The sequence below is a fragment of the Leptonychotes weddellii genome, chromosome 6 (genome assembly GCF_054177405.1).
Source record: "Leptonychotes weddellii isolate Sample4059 chromosome 6, ASM5417740v2, whole genome shotgun sequence".
Classification (NCBI taxonomy): domain Eukaryota; kingdom Metazoa; phylum Chordata; class Mammalia; order Carnivora; family Phocidae; genus Leptonychotes; species Leptonychotes weddellii.
In genome coordinates, this window is record NC_138374.1 from 87,250,128 (window position 1) to 87,269,820 (window position 19,693).

Consider the following 19,693-nt stretch of genomic DNA (forward strand, 5'->3'; position numbering starts at 1 on the left):
TCCTTATCAGTCGATGTCTAAAGATACTTCTCTTCCCTCGACTCTACTGAAAGCCAACCTCCCCTTAATGGCCAGGCAGAAATGACTTTGTCTGTCAGCTTCCTGTCCCTTTCTGGGACTCTGGCAGCTCTCTTAACCTCCCTGTGGCCCAGTTTCATATCTAGACCTAATAATAGTAACTCCCTCATAGGATTATAGTGATGCTCAAATGAAGAGACTTGCAAAGAGCTTTAAAGAGGAAATAAATTTAATAGGTGTGTTAGCTAACATGTACTGTTGCTGCTACCCCTTTACCCCTTCCTTGTTCCAGGTTTTACTATTTCAGATCCAAAGGCTACAAAGTATAGTGCCTTGACAATAGTAGATAGCCAATAAATAATACATAGAATTAATTAACGAATTGATACAGGAAACATGAGTCCTGTCGTCAAGAAATTCACAATCAGTAGAAGAAGCAGACACATACACAACCCACGACGGTAAGAGTCAGTTTGTAGATCACACCACAATGGTATGAAACACGAAGGCTCGTGATTAATTCTTCCTGGAAAGATTAGAGAAGGTGCCACCAGGAAGAGTTGACAGTGAGATCAGACAATTTGACTGAGATGGATTGAGTTCCAGGTGTGAGGAATCATTTAGAGATAAAATTGCTCATGAGAAAAAAGGAGACACAGACTTGGAGCTCAGAGAAGCTGGTTAGAGCTACAGACAAAGAAACCAGATCCATCACCTAAAGGTGATCAGTGAAGCCTGAGGGTCCTGAGACCAAGAATGGGAAAGGACAATACTTGTAAAACCATAATGGAGGGAAAGCACTTTGAAATTGTTAAAAGGCTTGAAATGGGAGTTGGCACCTGGTGATGATGATGGCATTAATTATAGCACTGACAAGAAGTCATGGGCTTGTTGTTCAAGAATACTTTGTGATCTCTGAAGGAATTCTTTCTATACACGGTTCGGGCAGAGAACAGAGATAAGTATGTGAATGGGTGGAGGAGATTGATGCCGATTACTTGCTCTACAGTGGAGCAGTGATGGGAGAGAGGCCAATGGAACACAGAGACCACAAGGCAAGCACTCTCTAATGAACAGCCATGACCCATTTGGGCATGACGTAGGTCACAAAACAGAAGTAAGAGCGTCGGGAAGAAGGAAGCTAATCAAGACTTTAGGTCTGATTTCCAGGTTATAGAAAATACAGGAGATTGAGCACCTCGTTAAACAACACCAAGAAGGAGCAATCAGAAAAATTCAGATTACTGGACATTTTACAGAACTGACCTGCTTTCTTCAACAAGTCAATAGCATGACAGGAAATAAAAGGGGGCTGAGAAAATGTTCTTGATTAGATTAAAATGAAGTGATGTGGCAATCAAATATAATATGTAAGCCCTACTTGAATCCTAATTTAAATAAACCAGTTGTAAGAGGACATTTTTGAGACAATGATGGAATTTGCATAAAGCATGGCAAAATATTACAATCATTGAATCTGGATGAAGGGTCCATGGGGAATCATTATTTTATCCTCTCCACTTTTGTTTATGTTTGAAAACGGTTATAATAAAAGTTTAAAACAAAAAAATATGAAAAGAGATAAATGGCAGAGGGAACAGAGTCCCAGGAAAGAAGCAGAGAGAATGGCTTTGGGGCACAGGAAGGGGTTTTGTCCTTTGGAACAGGAGAAAATCAACAAAGGACAAGTGCCAAGACTGCTGCAGGGTGGAATAAGGGTAGTAAAGGAAGATGAGGAAGGGCTTGTTGGTGACCTCTGAATTCTCAGCAAAGGAAGGGACTAACTTGTCTCCCCACGATAGAAGAAACAGAGCATTGGGATTGGAGCTTGAGGAGGGAGAGAATGTTTGACAAGGCCATTCATGATGCCAGAGAAAATAAACCATGGCGGAAAACCACTATAGAGTCAGCATTGAGGACCTGGGGGACACTCGACTGCATAGTTTTATAGAAGGCCTGGTCAGAAACTCTGAGGTCTCACCAAAGGGGAGACAGTCATATTGTTTCTGGGGATTTCAGTGCCTCACACAAAGAGGTGAATTGTTTGGGGACTTTGGAACTGTGTCTGGACCAGCTAGAGGTAGCTTGCTTATTGTTTGTTCACATATTTGTTTTTACAATAAAGAGATTTTTATTATCTCTTGGACGAGACCATAGAGGTGGCTTTCCCTTTTACCAGTGCTCAAGAGAGGTGCTGCCTATGGTAATTTATTAACCTCCAAAGATCCCACTTCTCCTCCCAACCACCCATGCACCATAATAAGAGGTACTCAGCCACTTCATCCTCTAAATAGACAAGTCTTATCAGCACAGGTCCGGGGGTGTCAGATTGCTGACACATTTTGTCCCCTATAGCACCTAGTACAGCTGATAGCAATATTAAGGCTCTGGTTCCTGCTCCTGCTTTCTGGTTTGGATTGGTGTCTAAAGCCAAAAATACCCACCGGTAACTTTTCTTAATGTTGTCCCATGAAAGCCAAACCTCCCTCCTTTGTGCAGTAGGTGACTCGTTCGGTTTCTATTTTTCTCAGGGTCCTTCAGATTCTTTTTTCCCTCCCAGCCAGACTCTTTAAAACCCCACTGCAGTCCCCTGCCAGAAACCCCCAGAATTCAGAGATGCAATGCCCCAAATACAAGATGTGAATTTCTGCAGAGCTTTGAGTGATTACAGTTGTGTAAGAAACGCTTACCATAGAGTGGCTTTCAGTACTCAGATAAATTAGCAAGTCAGTCTTAGTTATGCTTAAGGACGACTTTGTGTAGGGGAGTGGAGAGAGACACGCAGATTTCTCCTCAGGGAAGAAGGAGAGGCAGAACAGCAAATTAAAAAGCTCTGGCACACAGCCATTCAGAGAAACTGCCACTTCCCTGCTTCTGTTGATGGGCTCCGAAGCCTCTCCATCATGGAAATTTTCTGCACTTGTGGAAAATCTCCCGGAGTGCAGAATGACAAGAATCCTACCGGTGTGGGGCTGAAGGGTACTTTTCTGGCTCTCTGGGAAGGAAGGACTTGCTAATTAAATGACTGGTGTCAACCAGAGTCCCAGGGAATCATTTAAGATACACAAGAGAGAAAAAAATTGCTCTTCACATGACATGGGATGTGTAAAAGACTTTACACTGAGCCTGGCACACAGTAAGTGCTCCAAAATACTGTCCCCTTGTAAAATGACTTCGGTGAATGAAAGTGGGCATGCGTGAAGCTTCTGGGCACCTAATAACATTCTGTTTCTTGATTTAGATTCTGTATTCAGCTTGTAAAAATTCATTGAGTTGTATATATACAATCTCTCTACTTTTCCCTACATAGATTATACTTGAATTAAAAGTCACTGATTTTTTTTTAAAATACTGCTTGTTAAAAGTGAATGATCTATTCATTAAACTAAGGCCACTCTACTTGAGTTCATTAAAGCACTTACTTGAAAGATTTGCATTTTATATCTTTTCAAATATTCAGTGATTTGAAACTCCCCTCCAATATTTTTCATGGGCTTCTTTAGCAAGTAAGTGTAGGAGGAAAGGTCAGAGAGAAGGAATCCTATAACAATACCCAATACATCATAATTTTAATTATATAATTATTTGTGAAATTTGTGTGATTATTTGCTTAACATCTGTCTCTCCTACTGGATTGTGTTTGTCATGAGAGCCAGGAGCATTCTCTCCCTTTCATCACTATATTGTCAGCACCTAGCAAGGTGCCTAGCACATAGTAGATGCTCAATAAACAGTTGTTGACTGAGTGGATACATGAATTTGAAATCCAGCCTTAGTTTTATTTGGGTAAAAAGCTAGGGGATTCTTTGGACAAACCCTGGCTAAGACATAAATCTGTGCCCCTAATACTGTAAAAAATAAATGAGAACACAGAAAAAAAAATCTTTCAAGGAGGCTCTGAAGTTCCTTATTGTGCAAATTTTTGAAAATAAAATGTCAAATTGCTTTGTCCTTTTTTAAATCACATACAATTTTTCATCTTAGTAGCACCTGGTACACTGGTTTCCCTTGTTTTAAGTGTATTAGTGATTCTTCATATTTATATGTAATAATCCTTTAAGATAAGGTCACAAAGAACCCAAGGGAAGAATAAATGAAATATAAAAGTCAAGGCTGCCTTTTTAATAATAAGAAATAGCCTATGCCAAGGAGAGAGAAAGTACCTGGTAAGCACAAAAGAAAAAGAGGAGAAATACATTATGTCAAAAGATGCAGAAGCTAGGGAAGAAGAAGACACTTTAACAAGAATCCAAAAGAACTGAGAGAAAAAATGTGCCTCTAGCTGCCTGGATATGGGTATGGAGGTTGGGGGCAAGGGCACCCATTTAGAAAGTTATACCCAAGTACAAAACTGGCCAGAGGCAAAGCTTGAAGCGGAGAAGAGTGCTCTCAACCAGTGCTCCTTTTTCCATTTCGGGGCATCCCCCCAGCATCCTCACCCACCACCACACACCCACTGTCCTTGTGCTGCTGGCTCTCTGTCCTGTCCTCCCCACAGAGTCGTGTTTCCATTTCCCCCACCTGCCCAGTTGCTGTCTCTGACTCCTGGCTTTTTTCTCCTTTCAATTCTCTGTCCTATGTCTATGCCACGATCTAAGCTCTTTTCTCCACTTAAAATTCCTTTCATAACTTTAAAAAAAAATAACAACTTTACTGAGACAATTTACATACCATGCAATTCACCCATTTAAACTGTACAATCCAATAGTTTTTAGTATATTCACAGAGTTGTGCAATCATCACCACAGTCAATGTAGAACAGTTCCATCATCTCAAAAAGAAAACCTGTTCCCATTAGCAGTCATCCCCATTTCTCCCCAATTTCCAGCTGAGACAACCACTAATCTCCTTCCTGTCACTATAGATTTGCCTCTTACAGACATTTCACATGTGTGCCATCATATGCTATGTGGTCCTTTTTGTCTGGCTTCTTTCACTTAGCCTCATGTGTTCAAGGTTCATCCATGTTGTGGCATATGTCAGAACTCCATTCCTCCTTTATTGCAAATAATATTCCGTTGAATGGCTAGACCACCTTTATTTATCCATCATCAGTGGATGGACATTCCACCTATTTCCACTTTTCGGCTATCATAAACAATGCTGCTATGAACATTTGCCTGGTGTTCTTTCATAGGATGTTAGAACTGGAAGGAAGTTTAGCCATAATCCGGCCGAATCTCCTTTCAACTCAGGAGTCCATGACACAGCAAAAGGAAGGTGTAGAAAGGATAGGATGGCATAAGCCTGAACCCAACTTTCTGCACCAGTATCGTCAAAAGTAACTCTTCATTTGATCACTTGGTGAACTCAGTCATGTGCCATCACTACTACTTTGACTCTGAATGGTTTCTTGCTTCACCTTCTGTTGAAGTCCTTAGTTGAACCTCAGTAAAATGGATGGTTTTCTTCTGGTATTTTTCGTATCTCTAGAAGCAGGCTACTTCCACAGGTTTTCTCAGACTCCAATGCACTCATTCAAATCCAGCACCTAAAAAAAATGTCTTTCTACCCTTAACTACAAGTGCTGTCAGTATTGCTCCTTTGATCAATCTGATCTTCTTCTCTGTCTTTGTTTTTCTGCATTTTTGTGCAGTTATGCATTGCCTTATTCTGCTAAAATGAGAAACTATTTTTTCTCCATCTTGGGATATACAAGACTTCACTATTGTCAGTTGGTCTTTGGGTACTGTATTAACCTGGACCAGCCCAAGTTTTCCCTGTTTTACACTAATCTGTTGACTGGTATAAATCTGAGATTTTTTTTTTTACCTTTTCAGGTAAAAAACCTGATTCTTAAACCTAAACTTTCTCCAAGGTCCCTTATCCAGTGGGTGGTTTTGGCTCCCTGATTCTCTAAGATTTCAAACTGGAGTATGCATTCACATACATTAAACGTTTCTAGGAAGTATATATTAGTGTGTAGTTTCAACAGAGTCAATTTCCAGATCCTCAACTTCTGTCTGAACTGTTCCCTAATTGATATGGGTGAGAGTGTGGCTGTTCATGCTGTTTTCCTTGACCACTAATCACGCTTGTCCACCTTAATGAAAGAAAAACTCACCTCTTGCCCATCGTAAATGTACTTCAGTGTATTACCCCAGAGTGTAAAAAAGAAAAGAAACCCAGGACACCAAACAATGTGACAATCTTAAATTTGTATGTAAGATAAAAAAGTGAGTGTCTCTAATGACAGGGAAAAGAACTTACAAATCAAATGGTTTCCAATTCTTTGCTTTGTTCAGAATTGAAAACCTTAGTTGATGGATCATTAAGAATCATTTTTAGTAACAATTATTGACAGCTATCCATATAACCCCTCTTTTCAGTTCCATCTACTTACTTATATGAATGAAGTTTCTCAATATTTATACCTATAAAAATAGGAATATTAGCTAACACTAGCAATAAGTCATATGCATCCAAGAATACATAAACAACCTGAAAAAAGTATAACTTCATCTGTTTCAAGATATACATTTGTAATAAAATTTTACTCCTGTCTGTTCTGTCCATATGCAGCTCAGGAGTCAGTCAGAGATGTGGGTAGATAGCTTTTGGGGGGGTCCCCTCTCTGGTTCCTTCCCTTCCAGAAAGAGTGGTTCTCGCCACTCTCTTTGGGGTTTAGTTTCCTGATGTTTTTCTTATTCTCTAGGCCTGAAAAATTGCAAGTTTTGTCCTAGGTGCTGCTGCCACATGCAGACTATACTTGGCCCCAGACAGGAACGTATTTGTATAATCTAGTCTTCCTTCTCCAGGCAAGTATGAACTTCCCACCAGAGCCTATACACTTCTGTTTACCCTCTTGTGCCTTCAGATAGTGGGGTTTTATTTTAAACTAGGTCCAGATTTTTCAGTTGTTTTCCATGTGGATGGAGGAAGAGTCTTGTTCATCATACCACATCAGCACCCAATTTTGTTTTAAATGTCTATCAGCGTTTAGGATAAGCTGGGAATGATATCGCTTGCCATTATTTAGACTAAGGATGAAAAATTTAGATATCAACCTTATAATATAAAGGGATTTTTTTCTTTCAAAATTACTTTAAGGGTGTGGTATCAGAAACTTCGGAGCCATCTCAGGCCCTCCAGCCTCACCTGACTCTTGCCGGAGCCACCGTGGCCACCAGCGCTGCCTGGGTTCTGATTTTGTGCAGGTAAAATCTGATAGTGCCTCAACTCGTGCCTGCACCAAATGCCTCTTGCCTCCCATCCTGCTGACTACGAAGCACAGGACACTGTAGGACCAAACATGGAGCCCACATCTCCATGACCCAGAGTTTGAGGATGTTAAGACTCTGTGGGTAGACCTCTGACAGATGCGAGATGGATACTGGGGGGTAAGTTCTCTTTCTCCCTCAAGAATATCTGTCCTAAGTTGTAGTTATCCAGCTTTGCAGGGTCAGTCCAGCAGTATCAACCAAGTAGTTGTATTTAGTAGAAGCCAAATCAATAATGCATTATTGGGTTGACTTTCCTGCCATCCCTGGCTCCCATCACTTTTCCCTCATTCCTTTTTCCCCAAGATGGCACACAATGCAGGCGTAGTAGAGTAGCTTTGTTTTCTGGGGTAGCCAGTTTAAGAAAGGAGTACATAACCCCACCTGTAGGCTTATGGACAGAGATTCAACAACCCACTCATTACACCTAATCTCTGGTCTTCTTAGCTCTCCTGCCACTCTGACCTATGCATCTCTAAGCTGCCGAGTCCCACCCTGCTCTGAAAGCTTGCTCAAGTTTCAGTGGTCCACTTTGCTCATCAGGAGGAATTTTATACCTGACCTGTGACTTTGGAGAAAACAGAATTATCTTCCAGGTCCAGAGCTTCTAGAAAGGCTACTTCCTAAAGAAAGAGTAGACCCTGGAACCCTGACTCTTCAGTCTTTATTTTTTTCCCTTTTCCAAAAATGTTCCCTTTCTATCTTATTTATGAGACAAAGAAGAAACCATCTCTGGTAAATGCACAAGAGAGGAAGCTGGCATTCAAACTGCCCATGTTCCATCAGACAAGCTCTTTTTAATACCTTAGTAATTTCCTGCTCTTGATCATGGAGTTTCATCTGCTACATTCAGCTACCCTGTCAATGGGACAAATGACAGGACCAGAACCAATGAGTGAACAATGAAGAGAAGCAAATTGTACTCTGATATAAGGAAGAGCTTTCCAATAATTGGTGAAATTAAACAAGCAGAGCAGACAGAATGAGTGCCCTGTGGAATTGTAGGCGCTCTGGCTGGAAGTTCCAGCACAGAGGTTGTATAATCCCATTTGGAATGCTTTGGAGCAGAAATACTCAGGCTTGATCCCTGAGTTAGAGAAACTGCACTTTTAACAAGTATTGAGGTGATGCTAACAAGTCTAGCCCAAAGACCATACTTTGAGAACTACTGTAGTGATGTTCTGATAAGATAACCCCCAAACGGAGATGCAGGAGACTGTAGTGATTCAGAGCACAATATTTTGGAATTGGATTACACCTGGGTTTGAGTCTCAGTTCAGCCATATACTAGCTGTGGATTTAGGCAGTCTACTAACCCTCACTAAGCCTGCTTCCTCATCTGCATAATTGGAAAACTAACCAGTAGGACTTACTCACTGGGCAACTGTGAGTAATAAATATATCACAAGCAAAGTAGCCATTAACATTATCCTTCATTATTTGCAAGGAACCATAATATGACCTCTTATGTGGCTATTATTACTATCTGGCTTTCATCACTATAGGAAGAAGGCCCCTTTCCTTTCCAGAAGAACAGCTGTTCCCAGAGCAGAAGCAAGGCCACCTACCCACAGCAATAATCTATACATACTACCTGTCAGGAAACAAAGTGGGGCAACATTTGTTTTCCCAGGAACATAATATCAGCATGTACACATCACCTCAAGTAAACCAACTTTCTAGAAAAAAATGGCTTCCCCTGTGCCAAAAAATATAATAATTAAAATAATCACCTGTCTACTCAGGAAAGTCAATATCGACCACTACGGAGGAAATCACTATAAGCAAATGAGGTTTTCTAAAAATAAAGACAAAGTGCTATTCAGGATACCACATACAATCCAAATTTTCCTTTGAAGGAAAGAGTCCAGTGAAATCTCTTTTTGACGTCAGTGGGCATTCCAGGCAGTTCTGGGAGCCTAAAAGCATCTCTGCTGACAAAAGGGATTGTTCAATCCTATCCCTCAAATGTGTTTGCCTACTGAGTCTCCGTGCCAGTCTTTCCAAGCAGGGGAAGTGAATTTGTGATTTCCTTCCCACACCGGTCCCTCATCAACCGAGTGAGGGCAATCCCCTGTGGACACAAAACGGGCATCTGACTCACATTCCGGGCTTCATTAACAAGAGCATTTGGATGGGTAAGTCCTCAAGGGACAAAGAAAACAAAAAATAGAAAGGAAAAGCTGGCTCTGAAAGGCACAAGAGCACCAAGAGACTTCAGGGCATCTCATCCTGTTTCTTGCTGGAGCACACACATCGGAATTCCGCTCTGCCGTGGACCACCCCCAACCCCGTTCCCATGGGGTTCTGGCTGCTGGGGGCAGCCCTCCGCAAGACAATATCCCTATGGAGATGGAGAAGGTTCTGGGAACGGTGAACGATTAAGAGATTCCCACTACTTTTGAAGGCAGTTTAGCTAGGAACAGGGAAAGCCAGCATCTAGTGAGCAAAGACTGAGCACTAAGCTTTTGTCAGACATGATGACAGGCACCTGGGATAGGAAGCCCACACAACACCTGGCTCTGCCTTCAAGAAGGCCTGGTCAGTCCGGGAGCTTCCATAACACATTTGGTTCCTAGGGAGATGGGATAGTCTGTGTGTCTTTGTGAGACAAGATACAGGAAAGCCTGAGAGGGGGCCTCTGGGACTCCCACTGATTTCCGCACAATAGGAGGGAAAAACAGAACAACCACTCCAGTTTCTCCCTCAGAGCTCTGAGGAACAACAGGTACCTGGGGCTTCCTCTTCAGGTGGCCTCTACGGGGCAGCAAACCCAGCCCTCCATATCCTAGGGAGCTAGTCACCTAGGAAACGACCTAACAGAGATAAGCAAAACTGGGTCTTTGATAACATGTGGGCATTTGCACTTTGCGAAGTGGAGCTCGGAAGTCAGGCTAGCAGGAGAACATAGTATCTCACGTTGTTTGTTTAGCACTGTGTACTTTACCAAAAGTCTCCACATCCAATTAAAGAAATATTTATGACATCCCTAACAGAAGTCAAGCATTTTGGAGCCATTGCCTTATTATAATTTTGATATCTACCCTGTTCACTAGTTATTACTGTCAGGAAGTGAATCTAAGAGATTATGAGTTTGGCCCAAATCCAAACATCGAAAGAGTATGAGCAGAATTAAGTTTTCTGGCTCTATTAAATCTCCGATATTTATTATGTTGCCTCCAAGCCATTTGCCCACGGGCAACCTCAGAGGGGAACATCTCTTTACAAGTAGATGTCTTGAACAGTGTGAGTCTCATTGTGCACCCAGAGAAATGGTGAGGGACGGACATAAATTGAGCATCTGTGTGCTGCGCCCTTTTATACACACTCTTTGCGAACGGCTGATCATGTCCCCCAGATTCATATGTTGAAGGCCCAACTCCCAGTACCTCAGAATGTGGCCATGTTGGCAGACAGGCCTTTAAAGAGGTCGTTAAGGTAAAATGGGGTCATTTGGGTAGACTCTTAACATGATACAACTGATGTCCTCATGCGACGATCATCTGTAATTCAAGGAGAAAGGCCCTCAGAAGAATCCAACTCGGCTGACACCTTGGTCTCAGACTACAAGTCTTCAGAGCTGTGAGGAAAATAGATTTCTGTTGTATGAGCCACCCAGTCTGTGGTATTTTGTTACGGCAGCCCTAGAAAACTGATAATACACTACCTCACTTTATTTTTATAATCTCTGTAAATGTAAGTGTAATATCCATTTTTTTTTTGAGGTGATGAATCAGAGGCTCAGAAAGGTAAAGTAACTTTAAGGAGATCACACAGCCAGCAAGTGGCAGAGCCCAAAACTGTCTGATTGTAAATCCTCTTCTCTTTTTACGCCCTACCTGGCCCCTTAGGCACACTCAGGTCTGACTCTGAAACCCCTCTGTGCCCTGTTCCAAAACATCAGGCTTAGAAATTCCCATGAGGATGAAAACATTAACAGAGAATGTCACACAGGAACCTGAGCTGGGGATTTCAAAGACACAAGACTGAGTAGGGCTGTTGGAGACAGAGGAGCTATAAATAATAACTACAGTATTTGTAGAAAAGTTAAGAAGGAGACCGGTTTCCTTCTGTGAACCAAAAGGCTTTTAAGCTTCAGGAAATTCTCACACTTTTTTCAGCAGAGGAAGATTTACCACACTTTTTGGGGTTCAGAAGACCAAAGACTGATAACGGATTTTTAGCTGGGAAGTCTCCCAGAGAACCCTTTGCATATCTGTGTGCTACCTCATCAACATTAGCAGAGTGGGTAAACATGCTCAGTTTGCAAACTGCAGGCTTCAAATGTCAAATGTCAAACTTCTTTAACTCAACTTCTATGTCATGCATTAGTCCCACCTGTTGACAGAAAACTTGACCTAGTCCCTTGAGGTGAAAAGAGTAGTCACTTCAAACCTAAAGCTGGTCCTGTCCATATTCCCCTCCCCTACCTTCCTCACCCAGGTGGCGGCTGTCCTTCCATCTACCTTCCTTCCATTATGGGCACTTGCTAGAAGTCTCAGACTCCCTCAGGTTTCCAACTGGGGTCTTTGTGTTTCCCTTCTTTCTCAAGGTACACAGGCATCACTGAGCTCATTCTGAAGCCCTTCCTCCTGCTGGATCCTCCAGGTTGTGCCACATCAGGCCCATCTATGGGAACCCAGAGCGGCCCTATCTCCCCCTTGACGCCCCCTCCCGGGACACAGTGACCCCACCTGCAGCAAAAGGTGGTCTTGACTCGCAGATTCCCAACCCTTAACACCATCTCAGCCCAGAGTGGGAAGGCCAGCTTGAACCCTTTTCCAGGGACACTCACCTTGCCTCAAGGTCCCCTACTCCCACTGATTCTCCCCTGGCCTTAACTGGTCCCCGGGGCCAGGACGTCTGGGGGCACAGCTCTGCTTTTAACAGTCCGTCCTGTTTGAGCAGATGATGAAGAGTGACTCAACTCTTACAAGTCACAACTTCGGCTTTTAAAACCACGGTTCTGCTTAAACCATGGTTTAAGAATTTCTAAGTCCCTGATTTCTCACCTCAAAAATGGACAAGATTATACCTCCCTTTACAGGGAAATTATACGAATGAAGTGAGCCTGGAACAGAAAAGCCAGGAATTGGACTCTTTGCTGTCTGTATTATGTGAAATCCCTGCCCAATACGATCATGCTACTGAATGAGAGAGGGTGAGTCCAGGGATAGTACGGAATTGCAAAGGAAGAAAAGTGCCCAATTATATTCTAAATCTTACCACCACTGTATCATAATAAATGTATATTATATGTAACTATATATTTATATATTATCTATAAATAAATTTATTATAACAACATAATACACAATAAGAACATATAATAATTATATAATATAAATTATTATAAATTTATAAATATAAATATATAAATAAATTATATATTATATGTTATCTTATTGTGTATTATGTTATAGGTTATAATAATAACATAATATAATAACATAAATAATATAATAATCATTATATATTATCTTATTGTGTATTATGTATATTCGACTTCTCTGTCACTCATAAAATGGGAGCTTGGTTTTGGCTCTGCTCTCCCTACGAGACCAGACACCTCCTTAGAAGGCGACACCCTCATTCAACAGAGGTACAGCTTGCCCTTCTGACAGTCTCTCTCTCTCTCCATTCCGGTTTCAGTTCAAATGTCACCTCTTCAAGGAGGCCGGCTCTGCCCCTCCTTCAAACTGCACACACCCGACACTCCTCACCCTCTTCCCTTGCCCTGCTTTATTTTTCTTCAGCTCTTGTCACTCCCTGACATTCATTATGTGTCTGCTTGTTTCTTGTACATTGTCAACCCCCCCACACGCTCCTAGGATGTAAGCTCTGGGGGAGCACGATCTCGCCAGCTCTGTTTCATGCCACACTCCCAGTGTCTGGAACAGTCCCTGCACATCACAGATAGTAAGTCTTGGTGGAACAGGTTGGCTATCACCCCCCTTGCCTCTCAAAGACAGCCCTGAAGGCTCTAGCTCAAAGTACCCAGAATCTTGAAAAGAAGCACCCTGAAACTTGCTATCTGCCTTCTTTTAGGACCCAAAGTGTGCGTCCTTCCTCTGCATTTCTCCTCCTGCTGCTGACTCAGCAGGGTTCTCAAGTGCTGCCTTAGCCCTTCTGTGAGTGGGCTTCCGGGGAGAGGCACTCCGTCAGGAGGGCCTGCTCTGCCCGCCCCAGATGCTGGACCCCCACAGCAGCCTCAGTCTCTTCTGTCTCCCCTCCCGGGAGAGAGGGGGCCCTGCTGGGGAGGAACAGGCACCACCAGGACCCGCAGCCCTTCACTTTCTTCAGAGGGGCTTACAGCGTCTTGAAGTCTGAGTGTTGGCCTGGAGCTGGAGGGAGTAACATCACCCACCCCCAGGGATAGCCAGCCGCTCTGCCAGGGGGTCAGTTCCTTCTCGGGCTTTCCTTGCACACCAGGCACCAGCTTCTTCTGCGCTCCTTCTCTCCCCACCCCGCTTTGGTACTCGTGCTTCCCTACAAGGTCCTTCCCAACTTCCTTTGCCTGGCAAACTTTCACTGGCTTTCAGGACTCAAGGCAAAGGTCGAACTTCCCCGACCCCCACCTCCTTCCAGCCTGGGTGAGCCCTCCGCCTTCCCAAGAGACCCTATGTTCTGCTAAGTCAGAATTTATCGCTTCTGTCTCCCCTACTTGTGAGCCAGCCTACTGAAAACAAAGGCTCTTTCTTTTGCACCTCCTGTCCCTCCCCCAGAGTGAGACACAGAGATGGTGAAATCTGCATGTGCTCGCGCATTGATTCATCCCATAAATACTGGAGCACTAGAGCAAAGACGGAAGACAAGATCTCTGTGCTCAAGAAGTTTATATCCTAATGGGGGAGACAGACCATAAACACACAAATAACTAGATTAGTATTAGGATCGTGAAGGAAATAAACAAGGTAATTTAACCAACATCAGCAGCAGAATCCAGCTTTAGGAGGAGGGGTCAGGGAGGCAGAGGAGAATGAACGCATAAAAGAATGAGTGAACGAATGAGTGAACGAATGAATGAGATTGCAAACACAGTGAAGCTGAGATCAGAAAGCAGCTTAGTCACTAAAGGCCCCGCTATCTTAGGACAGTCTCTATCCCCTCCAAGTCCAGTGGGCAGTAGAAGCTTAAGCCTGGTGCTGTATGCAGGTGATAGTGGAGATTAATTCACCCAAAGATCCCTTCCCAGCTGCTTATCTTTGGGGTTAGTGAGGGGGGTGGCATTGAGATTATGGACAATCCTGTCGGAATAAAAAAAAAAAAAAAAAAAATGCAGCTATTCCCAAGAGACCACCGTCCTGAAGCCCCGAGGCTGGCCTTGGGGATACCATTAAAAGACCTGTGGAGCTGACATTCGAGCCCCGGGGAGGCGCAGGTGTAAACATTTAATGGTGACACATGGGGAGAAGTACCACAACAGGGACGTGTGCACAGGGAAGTGGAGGTGAGGAGGGGCAGGTTATTTCTGCAGAGGTGTGGAGGGTGATTAGCAGGGGTAGGGAGGGAGTGTTCCTAAGATCTCTTTTGAGTGCAACCTTGATGGGAAGGTTAACAAAAGGTTGGAGGCAGCAGGAATGCTTCCAGTGGAGAAAAAAGCAAGAAAAAAGGCAGACCAGGGTGAAGCACAAGGGTGGGGAGTGGTGCAGGCTGGTGGTGGAGGAGAGCGGGTCAGCCAAAGGAAGCTAAGGCCAAAGTGGACCCTGTAGGGCTCATCTGTGATTCCAGGAGGCAGCTGGCCAAGAATCCAGAAACTTGCATTTAAATTCAGATACAACCTCTGAAAGGAATGCCCAACAAAATTGCCCTGCAAGGTGGGGCAGGGATGGCTGTGCAGCCCGGACCACCAGGGCTGGCCTAGCCTCTAGGAATCCAGCCCTCTGAGGGAGACACCTGCTGGGAAGCCAAAGAAAGGAAGGAAGGAAGTAGAGCCGATTTCTGGCTCATGCAGACCAACAAGAGAGGGGAGCCCCCCGAGTTCCTGTCTCAGGTGCTGCTGACCGACCCAGACAGCATTGCCAGGGGGGCTACCTTCTGGAAAGGTGCGGTCCTGGGTGAGGACCCCTCTGCTCCTCCTCTGGAGGTGCTGTCCTGCCCCATCGAGTCTATAACATGCACCCTACCTTCCAGTGACAGGTGCAGGGCACAGCCAAATGGGGTCCTTTTGTCAGCAATGACAGAGTTGCCGGGCCTCTGAAGAATGCAGTCCACACCTAATGGGGACAGCATCTGTGTTCTCCAGGGGAGGAAGGAATTGCCTGCTGTTGTCCTGCCAGGTGTTCTGACACAAAGACCTTTATGAGAGTTCCCCAAATGCCAGGCCTAGCGCCTGCCCAGAATGGAAAACAAATGCAGACATATGGCAGATACGAGACTATGTCTCAGTAATAAGTAATAGGCAGCACGCGTGAGTGCTTAGTCTGTGCCAGAACGTAAGCACACGTACATAAGTGCTCGTGGGCCAGCTCCTTTGGTTACACTGGACAAATGAGACCAACTTCGACGGATTCTCAGGTTTGCCCCACGCACGGCACATTGGACTCTGAGTGGGAATCCTGCCTTCTGTGCCTCTGAGCATGAGGGATGTCTCAGCAAAGCCTCCACTCCTGTATACTTCAGATTCTTCAGCTATAAGGTGTGTTCACTGATTCCTTTAGAAGTCTCGGGTCTGAGAGAGGAGGGCACAAACCCCTCACGGCAGGTAGAGTAAACACTTGGGAACAAGTCTGGTGAGGTGTCCATTCACAAGTGCACACGTGAGTCTCAGTTGCTCTTAGCTCGCCCACACACAGGGCTCCAGGAAGACAGGGGCACCTCTCCACCCTGCTCTACCACATCCTGTCTGCCGCCTTGGGCTCCCCGATTTACTTCCTCATGGAATTTCCTGTGTCATAAATCTGCACCCTCGCCTCCTCCCTCACCCATTCCTGGCAGGCATACATGTCACCCCAGTTCTGACCTCCCCAGGTGTATCCTGACCAGAACTCTGCTCTCTGAGGTCCTGATCCATGCTCCAGCCCCACTTTGGAAGGGGCTGGGCTGGGCAGGGAGCAGATTAGGTCAGAAGCAAGGGAGAGAGGAACTACAACACAGGGGTAGAAAGAGACAAAAATAAGAACCCAGAAGAGCAGCAGAAGAAAGGGAGAGAAGAGGAAGAGGAAAAATGCTTCGGCCATGGAAAGATGAAGGGGAGGTAGGGTATAAAGAAGACTGAGCGAGGAGGCCCGGTACAGCAGTAGGAGGAAGAGGTTGGGGCCGGGGATTAAGAGGAAAGGTGATTGCCAGTAAGAGACAACTGCAGGAGTCTGCACTTGTCCTGGCCTAGTGCTTCTCAAATGTTAGTGTGAATAAAAATCACTTGGGGGGCGCCTCAGTTGGTGAAGCGTCTGACTCTTGATTTTGACTTGGGTCATGATCTCAGGGTCCTGAGATCAAGCCCGTCTCAGGCTCCTTGCTGGGCGTAAAGCCTGCTTGAGATTCTCTCTCCTTCTCCCTCTGCCCCTCCCCCCACATGTTTGCATGCTCTCACTCTCAGGCTCTCTCTCTTAAAACAAACAAACAAACAAACAAAAAATCACTTGGCATGCTGGTTAAAACACAGATTCCTGGCCCTTATTCCAGACTTCTGATGCCTTAGGTCTGAGCGGGTCCTGGAAATTTGTTGTTTTTTAGCAAGCAGCCAGGGAGCTTCTGATGAAGGCATTAAGAAACACTGTCCTGAGAACCCCTTGTGGCACATCGAACTCTGAGGTAGTCACCCTCAGGATGTGACCTTTTAAATGCTCAACTTTGGAACTCAGCTTCTGTACCACGAATGCAAATTGGGGTGCCAGTGACGGGCTGGTTCTGCTCTCCAGCCACCTGCAGAAATCTGGGAGGCTGACAGATGCTTCCTGAATACAGGATTCTCATCTGTGGTCTGGAAGGTTAAGTTAGACCATCTCGAAGGACCCTTTCATCTAGAAGGATCCTATTTTCCCAAAAGGTGATGCCCCTCCAGATCTAGCTAGCTGGATTCTGTATTCAGAGACCAAAAACTTGCCCCAAATTCCTTTCTCTTCTAGCCATAAGTGTGAGACAATAGTTGCCCGTTTAAAGACAGATTTTAAGAACCAATTTTGTGCTTCACAACCTGCTTTGAAGTTGATGCCACTATGTTAAATTATGTGTGTAATTTTTTATTCACATCTTTCCATTTGAGTATCTCCGCTTCTTTGCAAGGAGGATTACTTGCATTTTAAGGAATTTGTAAAGCATAGAAGTCAAGATCAAGGTGTCAGCAGGTTTGGTTTTTTCTAAAGACTCTTTCCTCAGCTTGCAGTGGCTGCCTGCCTGCTGTGTCCTCACATGACCTTTCCTCTGGGCCGCATCCCTGGCGTCCCTCTGTGTGTGCAAATTTCCGCTTATGAGGACTCCAGTCATACTGGATGAAGGCCCACCCCAACAGCCTCAATTCTATTTACTCACTCCTTTAAAGGACCCACCTCCAAATAAAATCGCATTCTGAGCGTTAGGGCTTCAGTGTATGAATTTGGGGTGGGTCACAATTCAGCCCGAAGCAGTTCCAGTCACCTGTATCACGGACCTTTGGAGCAGGGCAGACGCCTGACCCAAAGACAGACAACTGATAGGATACCCAGCGGTCAGCAGGTGGCTTTATACGAAAATGACCTAGCCAGAGATGACGATGATTAACTAGAAAAAAAAAATCCTATTCCTCCTTGAGAACTTGAAGTGGGACGTAGAAAGAAAGGCAGGCAGATGGACATAGAGAGAAATGCTGAACTGTTGTTGTCCATCTGCAGCCTTTTCTAGCCCACGTACACCTCGCCCGGATGCTTCCCGCATCAGGCTCAATATAAACTCACTGAGTTTGGTCTAGAATAAGACTGATTCTTTCAGCAGTGTTAAATTTCCAAGCACCTGGCAATACCTGGCACCCTGCTTCATCTCTTGAACACCTAGTTTCTTGCTTCTGGTTTACTAAAAAGGAAAGATCTCCCACATCCACCTTTGAAAATGGCTTCTATTCAGAGGCAATGGAAGTAACAAGAGTAAGAAACAACGTTGCCATATTCCAGGGTGAGGTACAAACTCTCTTCAATGTTTCCCTTACTATTCCTGTGGTACCAACCACCCCAAACTTAGGACAAAACAAAACAAAAACATTGTATTATGCTCACATATTCTGTGGGTCAGGAGTTCAGAAAGGGACAGCTTGTCTCTACTACAATGTCTGGGCTCTGCTGGGAACACTTGAAGCTTCAGGGTTACTTGACCTTAAGAGATGGGACTCCTCCCAAGGCTCAGGACTCATGTGCCTCGTGGTCAATGTTGGCCGTTGGCTGGGCTCTCCGCTGGGGCGGTTGGCTGGAGCACCCACACAGGGCTCCCCTGTGTGTTTGCTCAGGCTTCAGTGAAGGGTGCCTGGCTTTTAAGAGTGAGCTTCCCAAGGGAACCGGACAGGATTCTGTATCGGCATTCATGATCTAGCCTCACTTCTGCTGTGGGTCGTGCATCAGCCCACTCTCAAGGAAAGGGAACAGAGACCCTGCCCCTCCAAGGAGAGGTGTCAAGATCACATTGTAGGAAAGCAGGAAATGCTGTTGTGGCCGTCTTTGGAAAATACAGTCCCCACAGTTCACCCTCAGGCCACAGTACTTCACAGCCTTCCCACTAGCAAAATATCCTCCGCCCCTCCCCCGAGACCACCAAGTCCCATCCCATCATGAGCCCAGTTCAAGGCGGTCAGGTCAGGTCCAGGTGTGCAGGGTTATTCAGGGGCGGCAGCCGAGTCCCATCCTCCGGTCTACACGCCAGTGACCTAAGCGACCAGCCCCCACCCCATATGCAGTGACGGGGCCTACCCACTGTGGATACACGGGGAACAAGAGACACGCCGTGCCACGGGTCCCTAAGTGATTCTGAAATCCAGCTGGGCACATGGGGCCAGCTCCTGATTAGGGCTCAGCTCTGCAGCTCTGTTCTCTGGCTCTTTGTTCTCTTGCCTCTGAGTCCTCATTCCTTTGCTTGAGTTTGGCCTGAGTTTGCAGATGAGTGGTTTTCTCAGCCACCTCCCTGTCTGTACCAGTTGAGGGGTTCAAAGGTCTCCTTTCCTTTCGCACTGTTTCTTCGCTTTTAGTCCAAGCTGATACAGTTCTTTTAAAAACTTTGGACACTTTTTGGGGTATTGATTTATAATGTACTCCATTAGACAAAAAGCCGTGGCCACAAATCTCTCAGAGACAGGCCTTTCTTGAACTTTGGCTCCACGTGAGCCTGTTGTGGAACCACAACTTAAGATTTTTGGAAACCCCAATAGTGAACAGAGAGAGAGGCTAGATTCTAAGGGCCTCTCTGCCGCGAGGGTGGTACATCGAGGAAGAGCCACGAGGCGGGAAAGCTGAGCCCACATTTCCAGTCAAAGCCACAAGGAGGGCGAGAAGTGGCAC

The 19,693-nt window shown here is 45.0% G+C and overlaps 1 long non-coding RNA gene across 1 annotated transcript in view; it reads right to left on the reverse strand.

Moving 5' to 3' along the window:
- Positions 1-19,693, reverse strand: part of LOC145722049 (uncharacterized) — a 55,092-nt gene that overhangs the window by 25,224 nt on the left and 10,175 nt on the right. The window lies entirely within an intron of this gene.